The sequence below is a fragment of the Manacus candei genome, unplaced genomic scaffold, assembly GCF_025592945.1.
Source record: "Manacus candei isolate 608988 ecotype Guabito, Panama unplaced genomic scaffold, ASM2559294v1 h1tg000049l, whole genome shotgun sequence".
Lineage (NCBI taxonomy): Eukaryota > Metazoa > Chordata > Aves > Passeriformes > Pipridae > Manacus > Manacus candei.
In genome coordinates, this window is record NW_026138097.1 from 28,350,764 (window position 1) to 28,363,689 (window position 12,926).

Below are 12,926 nucleotides of genomic sequence, written 5' to 3' on the forward strand. Positions count from 1 at the left end.
TTGTGTTTCTATTGATTACTTTAAGAAAATTTAGAATTCAAAAATACTAAACCATTAGTAAAATGCTTTATTGGTAGTAAAAGAAGAAAAACTATGAAGTACAGAGAAAAAAAAAGAAGAGAAAAACTTCTTTATATCTAATTTGAATAATTTTGAGTGAAATATTAATTATTTATGAAAAGTAAAACTTCAAAAAGAAAATGGCTGTAGTACTCAGAAACACACACAGCCTAGTGAGACTTTCCAATCATGAGAAAGCTTAGTCCAATTCCTGTGTTTGCTTACCAGTAGCTACAATGAACTTTACCTAGAACATTCCTTTTCCTATTTTCCTTTTTTCCCCCCCAATTTATTTTTTTCTCTGCCTACCGAAAAAGTGAACGGTGAAGTACTAGGACATTAATACATTGCAATTTGAAATTTGGAATTTGAAATTTGGAGACTTACTTGTTCTTTTGTGCTTTGTTTGACTTAATAAGAATATGACAGAAAACAACTCTTGGGAAAAAAAGATAGAGAAATATACACCTTTAAGGGTCAGCTCAAGTAACTCCAGTACCTACAAACACTTTATGCTGGAGTATAATACTGATACACTTTCTGAAACAACATAGACTTTTAAAAGCTTACTTAAGTCATGCTTTCAAAAGTCAAATTGTGTGTTCTTCCCTTTCATGGGCTCAATGTGCCAATAGTTGTGTGACAGAGAAATGTTAGTTGGCCTGACATAGTCACACCTGCATCCCTTAGTATATCCAATACCTTTGGGGAAAATAAATGCCTGATTTATTGTCTTCAGGGAGAGAAGAATGCTTTATGGCAAGGGGATACTGACAAGTAGCAGAGATTGTACCTTCCTTCTCTCCATATGGAACATAGTTTCAGTAATCAAAGTGGGTAAGAAATTTTAATGTACTGTAAAGTATTTTAGACCTGAGAAGAAAAAGAGGGCAGGGGAAGCTGAGAGAATCTTAAGGCGTTATTTAATCTATTCTGTCCCAAGAGAGAATTAGGCATTGCTCATCACTTCTGTCATATACTAACCATCTGTTGTAAAGGGCTTTAATGACAGCCTCCCTGAACAATCTATTACATTTCTTACTCTCCTTAGTGATAGAAAAATTTCTCTAGTGTCTAACCTGACATCTTGGCTGCAATTTACAGCCATTTCTTTCTTGTTCTATACATCACAAAAAATGAAAAAAAGAAAAAAACTCTACTCCATTTTGCTTGGCAAAAATTTACTAAAAAAGTGATCAGTTCAGTTTTCCCTTTCTCCTTCACAAATCTCTCCATATCTGTCCCCATCATTCTGAACTTTGTCACTAAATAATGTGATATTACTCCAGGAGAAACTTTACTGATGTTGAATACAGCAGAAGGATGATGTTATACATATTGCAGCCTATCCTCCTATTCATGCAATAAAATATGAGGTGTACTACTTTTTAAACATTATAGTGGTTTTGATTCATGCTTAGCTTATGATCACTTCAAAACCCTCAGAAAACTTTCTACAGAACTCCTATGTAGTTGTTAATTTACTTTGTGGTCTGAGTACAGTTTAACATTCCTACATTCATATTTTGACTCTCTCTTAAATGAAATAAGGGAGTTTGGTTATTTGTTTTCTTTAATATTTATCTCTGATTTTTATTTTTTTTTTAAGATTATGGATTTCTAACCTTCTATTTCAACCCATATGAACTGACCGAAAGTTTGACATCATTTGAATTTAGTCCTGAACTCTATATTCTATCAGCCAGATTGTTTAAGAAATCATCTATTACGAGACTAAGAATGAATCCATAAATCCTTAAGTTTTTCTGAACCTCCAGGAAACCTTTCAATTTGTTTTGCCAAGGAGCTCTGTATGTGCATCATAGTCATTTTGAAGATGTTGTTTGTTTAAATGGTTTATGAACTTATTACCTAATTATCAAAAGTAGAACTCAAGACAAGACTGGACATCCTTTACTTCTCTTTGACATACAAGGCCAGTTAAAATGTTAAAAATAAATTAAACTTTTCTGTCAAAAAATGTTCCTAACAGAGCAATTTGCCAATCCATTGCATTATAACCATAACTCCCATCTCCTAATCTTTTTTTTTACTTCAGTTTTAAAATTTTAATCTAATTCGGAAAGTGAAATTTGAAAATATTTCAATCACTAGTAAGTTTTTCTGATTATCATGAAATTTTCATAGTTAAGTTAGTGAGGCACAGAGAGTGTGTGTTAGTGTACACACAGGTACATGTATTGGTATTCTTTCATGAAAGAATTTCTGTAATTGTTTTCTATGTTCTTACAATGCAGATTCATACATTCAGTGTAAAGTAAAAGCTACGCATCCAACTTTTACTATATCTTGTAATCTGAAGGAAATATGATCCTATATTTTGGTTGGTTTTTTTCACAGTCAGATTTCTTTGATAGAAACCTCAAGCAAGAATTACAACATTCTTTGACTATCATTGTATTTGTACCTTGACTTTTATGCCATTCTTAGTATAGTATCCTCTAAGTCATAGTTCATGCTGTCTCTGATATTTCCCAGTAAGAGTTTTTCGCCATTTTAGGGGGTAACACCACAATAATAGCAAGGGAACAGCCAGTTCTCTAAGAAAGTAGGCAGCGTTTCCTTATGAGGCAAGAAATACAAAAATTTTTGCATAGTTTTAACACAGGTCTAGGGCAGCAGAACATAAAAAAAAATTATGCAAATTAGAGTTTACAAGAAAGAAGTTTGGTAAGTTTTGAATATTGCTAATGAAAAGCAAATTATGCATGAATCTTCTCCTCTTCTCTCATTCTTGAGATTCTGATAATACATAAAATGAATCCTTAGGAGAAAAGAATGGAAGATGTGCCATTTATTAACATTTTAAATGAAAATGCAGTGAATGCGGTGTTGCTAGTCCGTTAACGGACAATTTTTACATTTATAAATTAATATGTTTGACAGGAAAAATAAAAATAAGAAACTCTCTGAACATAGTGAATTTGAAAAAAAGAGAGAGAGTAAAAGTAAGATTTTTATATTATTACATTTTCTAGTGGCAGGTTCATAATTTCAGTGAAAAATGTGTCTTTATTGTTGTTTTATTCTTTTGTTTTGCTTTGTTTTTTAAATTATTCCATAGTATCTCTTCTGTAGCACCTAATATGTAAAAAAAAAAAAAAAATAAAAGCAAAATAAAAGCCTTTAATGCAACTTGTTTTACTGAAACACATACCCAAATTAGAACAGAATAGACCTACCAACAGAAAAAACCACACTGTGCTGTAAGATAAATTAAATGCCAGGCTACTTTTCCATGGAGAAAAAATAGAGACAGTATCTCTTACATTCATACAAGAATGGCCCAGACTCTTGGGTTGAAACAGTAGTCCTTGAAGTGTATATAGCAAAATTTATTCCTTTCCAACAACTCAGAGACTTGACTTTGAACATGCTCTCCACATCAGATGGGCCAACACACTTTGAACTCAAGTTTGGCTCTAGCTTCAGGATCCCAGAGGAGTGCTTTTATGTGCCTGCCTGCCCCAGTCTACAGTGGAGAAGCTGTTCCAATTTTCACATTTGGTGGCTTACAAGGAAGCAACATCTTCCCCTTCAAATTCCTGACCTCAAGTGAAAGAAAACAGTAGAAGTATTTCTGATTGTGGAGATGCTGTAAATAAAAAACTATAAATAATTCATATTTAGTACTTTGAAATTCTTTGCCTAAGAAGTTTGTTTAAGATGAAAGAGAATAGTTTTTATAATTGTGTCAACATCATTATAACTTTTGAAACACCATTTAGCATCTCTGCTTTAGGAAGCGAGGGAGAAATTTGGTTTTCTGAATCTGTAACTCTCTGCACAGGTATTTTTAATGTATGTGATAAGTTCAAAAATAAGCTAATAAAGTAAAATTGTATTTGAGTATTTTTTGGGCGAATAGTTAACTAACGGGAAAAAGCTACAGCTCAACCTTTTGCCATTGAAATATTTTAATAATGTGGTTTATAACCAATATTTTGCAGAATGCCACTTGGACAATTACTTCAGTTTGTCCTCCATTTCAGTTGTTTCACATTTTGACGTGTTGGAGCTTTGAGAAAAATGGAATTATCACCTCATCTCCTCCTTTGTCCGTGTTTTAAAAGTAAAATTAGACAAACAAATTTAAGAACATCAGTTATCAAAGAATCAATTCTGTAACTTAGAATGAAAGACACCATTCATTTGTAATGCAAAGCAATATGAAAACTTGATGGTAAAATGGATAAGTTAGTTTGATTATTTTATACCCAAAAGATTTATTAAAAGCTTAGTTTTAATGTATTTTAGAAAATACTTTATATTAAATCATTGCACAGATCCACTTCAAAAACATGAGAGCTCTCTCAGGTTTTGATTGTTTATTTAATACAATGACAGTTCTGGGCAAATATAGAAACTGTATGAAACTTAAATAATAGGTACCAAATATATCAAAGAAAACATAATCAAATTTATCACTCTCCAGTGTTCTTTCTGAAAATCTGGGGTGAAAATGCTCTTCAGATTTTTGTCAACATTTTATTTTACATTTAGAAGCTGTTCAAAAGGTATTGTGAATTGTATCTAGTAGAGAAAATTTCATAAAGGAGTTTGTAATGGCAATTTATAAATGGATTTCAATTATGTAGCAATAAATCTAAGAATTACAGCTTCATCAGAAACTCAGAATGCGAAGTTTTCTGAAATAAAATGAGAACATCTCATTTTTTGTAATTTAAGTGCCTTCATGTTCACAAAAAAATAATAGTAATTTTTTTAAAAAACCCAAGCACAAAACTAATTGGATTAAAGAATTTAAATGGCTGGAGGCATGAGGTGTAACAATAATCAGTCTACAGAGGGGCTTCATTATTTTTCTGTGATATTGTAGCAAGTAAGAACTAGAGTAAATTAAGATTTACTAGAAGATTCAGTGATTGAAAATACTGCCCCATGGCGGGGTTTTCCTAGAAGTTAGTTTTGTTTTCATGAATGTAAATCTGTCTACATTAAGTCTCCTGCCTCCTAAGAAGTCTTTTGCACTTTCAGTTATTTTTCTTCCTTTAAATAAGGACCATTCTACATTTTTCTTTTTTGTCCCATTCTATCCTTTTACCATTTCAGGTCTTCCTAAATCTACAGTGCAGTTATAAAATATTGAATGTTGTTTTCAAGCAAATCATCACAAACTCCTGATTAAACCCATCATTAAAAAAATAATTTTAAAAGGGTGAGCTCTTATGGTGTTTAGTATTTCTATACAAGTTTTATAGAAGGCAGGGTAGCAGCTCTTTGGTTACACTTTCAAACCTGTTGGGGCACTCAGGACCCTGACAGTTCTAAAAGAGACTTGCTTCAGTACAAAGTGCAGAATATCCCACAAGTATTTTATCTATCCATTTTTAAATCAAATTTGTTTGGCTCAGTACTTTTCTAAAAAATTCATATTTTGCAACGTAGTAGTGGTGCTTGTTATTTTTTTATAATATCCTGTTATTGTGTTCCAAGACAGAGAACAAAACCTTTCAGAATATCCTGTCATGTGACACATTGCATATGACATTTCATTTGCTCCAGAAACCGGGGTGTTTAATCTGTTCACCTGTCACCTATGGTCTTTCAGTTTCACCTTGTTAGATTCTACCAGACCTCCAAACTTTAATTGTTGTTGTTTCCTGGAAATGAAATTGTGCAGTTTTATTGGCAGGAAAGCAAGGTTAAGAGTTACACAAGAGAGACAGGGATGTTTGAATACTGGAATTTTAAACGCTTACTACAGAAAGTGTTCTCATTGCCTCAGCTGTCACAGTTAGTTCAGGAAAGAGAAGGACACACTCAGGTACACATAAAAACAATATAGTAAGCAGACAACAGTCTGATCTGTCTAGTTAGAAAAGTCTAATAAAAGAATTCACCCATAGGCAACAATAGCCTTGATTAAAATGAGTGATCCAGGTCAGCCCCTTCAAATGAAATTATGGCCTCTCTTCCATTACTAGTCAAATAATTATAAAAACATAGGGGACTAGGTTCAAATTCCTCCTCTGCCAAAGGTAATTTGAGCTTTTAGGTCTCTACTGTCCAGAAAATTCAGCAAAATATTGAGTTTTGGAATATTTTTCACTGAGGTTTCCTATCTTACACATTTAAGTTACTTTGCTTTTATTAGAGCAATTTAAATTATTTTATCTAGGTAAAGAAAGAATAATTTCTGAAGGTCAAGTCAGACTTGCAAGAGGAGAGTCAAATTCTAGCTAGTGAACATGCAAATCTTCTAACAGATGCACACCAGTGTTAAAAAATTGTTCTAATATTTAACTATCTTCCTAGACATAGGCAAAGGCAATGCTAAACAAACCTAAAATATATCTGATTCTTACAGAGGTGCAAATGAAGAAATGAGAGCTTGAGTACATGTGTGCTTAGAAGTAAGACAATCAAGTAATGAGCAAGATGTTTGTACTTCAAAGGATGAATGAAAACACCTAATTACTCTGATAGTGACATGCAGACTTCGAAAAGTCCCAAAACATCTCTTGAAGGAGACACAGTATGGACTGGTATGACTTGAACATATATCACAACTATTAACAGTAGGTGAGTTCTGTGCTTAGCATATGGTTAGAGTTAATTATCAATACTTTCTTGGCAGACATTATAGAAAATCATTTGCAGTAGGAAGAGGTGATAATGTAGTAGATTAAGAGCAGAATTGTAGTTTGAATGCCTGGATTGAAGTTTCCAGACTGTTCACTTCACTGCATCATTGCCTGATGAGTGTTAAACAAGAGTTATGTTTCCTACTGCTTTACTACACAAAAACAAACACCAAAGCTTTAAGATTAAACTCAGCATCAAGACAACCTTTGTGCTGGCAAAAAGGTAAGTAGTTCTAGTTCTTCAAAAATACAGGAACAGTGGAAGTTTCTGAATCCTGTTTGCCAATAGTAGACCAGGAGTCGCTGGAGATATAACACTATATGAAGCATCAAAACCAGACAGTGGCAAGAACAGAAATTAAGAGTAAGCAAAATAGATAAAAAGATTTTATTTTAAAACTGTAGTTGTCTAAATTCCAACTTCATGCTCTTGGAAATGATCATGTTTTTGATGGGTATCTTTCCCATCGGTTTATTTAGGTAACATATCATTCTCCTGCTCTCTTTTTTTAGACTTGTTTCAGAGCTTCCATGCCACTGGGGTGTGCTTTATTTTCAACCAAGACATTTCTGAGTTTTCTTTAAAAGTAAATAGAAATACAAAACAATTTCACTGTGATTTTGACAGTGCCATTTACAAAGATAAGATCAGTTCCATATCTGTCTTTTCAAGGAATTAACAAAATAGTTTGCCTTTTTCTTTTCATAATTATGTTGGGGGTCTGTGATGAGAAAGCTACCTCTGATATCCTCAGAGATGATAGAACACTGTTTCCATTTTTGATTCACATTGTACTACACTGCATATGACTATGTTGGAAGTGTGTTTTCATACTACCTCTTTATTATGATTTAGGTAATTCTGCAACACTATTTTATCTTACTCATAACCTATTGTTTCACCAATCACCAGTAATTAATTAATATAATTAGTTAGATGGTTGACAGTAATGTACTACTCTTTTGTATGTGCCTGTCGAGAAAAAAAAAGGATAGTTTTTCTTTGCAAAACCAAAGAAGCTTCCAATAACATGCTTAATTTACTGATTACGTCTGACATGAAAGCACCAGTTATAAACTCATCAGTTATAAACTCATAGATACTAAGTCAAGGGATCAAAATAAAGAAAAATAAAAAGAAAAGGAAAGGGGTAGAAAGTAGAAAAAAAACCCAGGTCACTAAAAACAGCTACAAGACTTGACATAACCCTTAACAAAAAAGGCTTCTGAAGCCATGCACTATAGATACAAAATATGCATTTCCTGCTTTTTCCTGTTTTGCATTGCATTCATAAAGCATTTCCTAAATGTTTATGGAGTACAGACTTCAAACATGTCCATTCCTTTCTGTGAAGCAATATACTTTTTCAGCACTTCTAACACCTATCACCTATAAAAAATTTCTTGGTTTATGTTAAATGGAGAAGCTCTTACTCTTTGACTGCTTTGTATCTCTTCATCACATTAACCAAAGCAATCTGAACATTCTTGGCCATCACAAAGCTGATTCTGTCTCAAAGCTACTTTAGAATTGAGTATTAACAATATGCACATCCTGAATACAGAATTTGTCATTAGGTCAAAATCTCTGGTGAGGAAAATAAACTGCTTAAATTCTGGATAAGGCATTCCAGGCTGTTGCTTGCTTTTTCCTGTTTTACCATTAATTCAAATTTTTATTTTTCCTTAGAAATGCAGATGAAGATTCACTTGTTCAGTTAAGCACCTTTGTTCAAAAAGGGACAGTAAGAAATTTGTTTCTCTTTGAAAAATCCAACATCCCTATTACCTCTCCCATGCATACACATTCAGACCTGGGTTTCTGCTTGTCTTGGTAAACAGTAAGTGTTAAGAGAAATCTGTTGGTCTCACAGAACTTTGAGTTATAGACTTCAAAAAATTAGATAGGCTGAACTGAGAATTGATGCCAGAGAATCAGTCACACTAGGTCTCATTTTCTGTACGAACCGACTCAGGTTAACTGATACACAGGATTTTTTGAGTATAATTCTTCTCTCCTTTTCTAAATATTGGAACTACAAAAGACTTGGAATATCCTCGGTTCCTAAGGATTACAGAAGATATACAATAGGTAAGAGCTCCTATCATGGGTACTTGCCTTCCTAGTGTGTTTAATAACAGAGTATAATGACCTGTGGCTGAGGAGACAATAGATACAATCCTTTGGGTTTAATAAGCCAGGTCCAACAGGGTAAGAAAAGCAAATGAGTGTCATGAGCCTAGACTCTGGCCATGGATCAAAACATGGCAAAAGAGTGATGCCTTAACAGTTTGGAAACATATACTGTGATATCATCATGGACTGATTTGATTGGTAGTTTGTGTTGACATCTGCTTATAAAAGCTCTCAGTAGTAAAAATTGGTGGTACGTCATTACTTGGCCATCCAACACCATGTAGAAGCAAATTTCCTGAGGTGGAGCAACTGCACATTGGTGCCAAGCCACTGCCCAGAGCCTGACACTCCGACTGGCTGCAGGAAGTGTTGCAGTTTCCTTAGACTGAACAATGCCAAGTCATTGGAGAGATGGATAGAGCAGTTCTCAGTTACTGCAGATGCATTTGTGGGGGAGTGTAAAGACTTTTCCTGATAAAGGTGGTCATTTGGATCATTTAAAAAGGTGGTCATTTGGATCGTTCAGCTTAACAGTGTCATGGTGGCCTGATGTGCCTGTTTCTCTTTAGTTAGTTTTACTATCTTTGTTTGGAAAAAAAACAAAAAACAAACAAACAAAAACAAAAAAGAAAAAAAAGGAAAAAATATTAAAGTATTTTCTAAACTCCTTAGATGTTCCCTTTAAAAGGAACCTTTCATGACAGAGCTGGTATCTTCTAACATTGGGAACAATATTACTACTGCTATTCCTGATTTGCAAGTTTGCTGTTTCAAGGCTTCTTTTTTAAGATAGGCTACCTTTTCAGTACCCTGATATTTGTGCTCCTCCTCCTTTCCATTCTTTTCAGTGAGTCATAAATATTTATGATTTCTGGCTCCCAAGGAAGATACAGACAAAATCCCTAGTATCTAAAAATGGATTTCAATGGACATTACATGTTCATGATTCTTGCTGTTGACTCTATTGGGAACCGTATTGTTATTAACACTTGAAAACATATATCAGTAAACAGCTAAATCTTCTCTGTGCATTCTATTTTTAACTAAGTCTACAAGAACGGTAATTCAGGCATCAACAAAAGTCAGGGGAAGCAAAATTTCCCTTCTAGACATTCTGCAGGTCGTTTTTGCAATATTAAAAAATATTTCCATTTAAATTCTCTCTTCTTAAGACTGAAAAATCAGCTCTGGTATAGTTTCTTTAGACACTTCCTCCCTCCCCCTCTCTTAACTGGAATAAAATAAACAGTAAAATTCACTTGAGAAAATCAGAGCTGCATCATAAATCCTGGCTGAGTTGGAATGAATAGAACTTCTTACTGTACTTGTGCTCTAAGTCAGCACATCACAAAAGATGTTTTTACATCATAAAATTTGTCCCTGAAAACCCCTATGTCAAAAATTTGTGGAGAACTGTTTTTGTAGGGGTAGAAAGTTTCATTTTTAATGAGATTACCGAATGTGTCTCCCTGGATTTGAGAATTCATTTACCTCAAAGGAAGATATGTGGGGGAAAGAAAACAAACAAAAAAAAGTATTTCAGATTAAATTAGGTAAATTACTAAAAGTAAGGGTAGCTCATTAGTTTTCTAGGAATAGAAAGCAATAACTTTCTATAATCTTGATCATCTCCCACATGGTAAGAAAAACGTGCCAGTAGGTTAGCAACTGAATAGTGAAATAGGTATAATTGTACTATACTTCTTTGCAAGGATAGCCCAGTTTTGCCATAGGGTTTTAACTCAAAACTCTAGTTACCTCATGTTTTGTAACTGCCTTCACATACTTTACAGGAAGAAAGCCTGCTCAATCATTTCTGAAATCATCTTAGTTGGGCACGTAGTGTGTGATTCTTGGGGTTGCCCTGTGCAGGGCCAGGAGTTGAAGTCAATAATCCTTGTGGGTCCCTTCCAGTGCAGGATATTCTATGATTCTGTGATTATTGACATCGCTGGTGAGTTTCTAAACCTGTTCAATAATCTTTTGGCAAAAAAAAATTTGGCTTGAAGTGGTTTAATTATTCTTCCCAACCATTCCATATGTCTGATCACATTTGCCACCCTTCTGCCTATTGTCTGCTATTTTAGCTGTAGCTGGCTCCTTAATGGGGAAGAGGAAAAAATGAATAAACCAAATGGCTATATGGGAAATATTACATATATAGAATACTATATGAAGTCCAAAAGCACCACAGTAAAACTGAAGGCATAAGTTATGATTATTGAAATCATGGCATTTTTTCCTCAGAAAGAAAAATATTTTGCGCTATTTTATAATTGCAATATGAGCTTATATTCTTAAGTGTAGCATCCATTCCAGAGTGCATAGGTATCAAAACTACCTTTGGAGCAATGTATCAAACTACTTCCTCAAAGATGTCTTTTATCCAATATAAACTTCACACTTTTTTTTCCTATCACTTCTTAGCTCTTACATGGCTAATACAGGTTAGAATATTGTATTGGTTCTTTGTATTGGCTCTTAACAGAGTTTTGCAGTGGTACTAAAATAATACTATTATTATCTTCCCCAAGTTTCTCAGATTTTTTTTTTCGCAAAACAAAAGATCTAAAATATAACGAAGACCATCATCCTAATAACACATACTCTAATAACTGGTAGCTGGGCTGGGGAAAACACCTAAACACAAGGCAACTGGAAAGACAGATCTATAACAACAAGACAGTTCAGGATCTACTGTTCTAGAAAGGATGGGTTTAGGAAACAGGCACAGATTTTCATATTTCGGGCCAACCCTGGAACCCATTACTTTCACCATACAATTAAAACATAACTGAAAAAAATATACAATTTCAAAGCCAGTCCACACCGACCACACCTATATTAGTACAAATACCTTATTGGTACCTTGGAGTACCAGTAAATTCCTACATGGTACTTTCTGCTGAAAACCAAATCAACATTTCTGTCCAAGAGTACCAGGTTAGGCTGCTGCATGGCAGATTAAGAGATCTTATTAAACGTAGCTAGTATTGGAATCTAAAATTCTTTCAGAAGATGCTGGACACTGTTCAGTAGACTAATAAAAGATAAATAGCAAGGGACAACCCAAAGATTCTATCCCATTGAAAGCAATAGATTTAGAAATTGCTCATACTGTATTAATGGTGTTTGTTGAACATAAGATACGGAAATCAAACCTTTTGATTCATGGATTCAGTGGTTGCCAGCAAAAGGCAGAAGTTTCCACTCATCTCCATTCATAACTAGTCAAATAAAAAATGTCTGGTTTTTTTCACTTCCTCAGAAGCGTTATATATCCATCATGGCTAGAAGCAGGACATCCAAAAACATGGGATGACTGGTATTAGGCAATTCAGCAAATCTTATAAATCATGGTAGTAGAAAGTTTTGTCTCTTAGGTTTCAGAACCAGGCCGAGAATTTGAAGATGTTTCCCTGACATCAGGGAGGTCACCCTGGATTATGTGAGCTCACCTCATATTTACTTGTCATTTCAGGAACTTAAGATGCTGGTAGCTTCTTTGTCCTCCACATCTTAGGTTTTATTTTTGTTTGGAATTTTTTTTTTTATTATTCTCCCCTGTATCACCTGAAAACTCCTCATTTTAGTATATGTTTGTCGCCACTAACAAGCTTGATTTATTGTTCTATTGTACTTTGATCTGCTGAGTATCTAAAATTATTTGTTAGGAAGGATTGAAGTCCCAATTTTATCCTGAAAAATGCCTTATTAAAGGGCAATGACAAAAGCTTTATCAGCAAGAGGAGAGATGGCTAACAGTAATAAAAAATGAGGTTTTTAACCACACCAAAGCTGAATGGAAAACAATGTAAAAAACCACTCTGCAGTATCACATGGGGGAAATTTGTTTTGAACATGAAAAGACAGAGCAAGTCCTGAACTTGTAAGCAGTGCCATATGGATTCCAAGAGATGGATTTTTTTACTAGTGGATTTAACAGAAAACTCAGGATAACTAGATGGATGTAAACAGGTGAAGGTTGAGTGAAATAGCAGCTGTCCTCAGGCCTCCTGTTTTACAGCAAAACAAAAAGAAGACATAATGGCTGTAGTTAAAACATCTGAGCGTTAAATTTCAAGCAGAGTCTAAGAGTG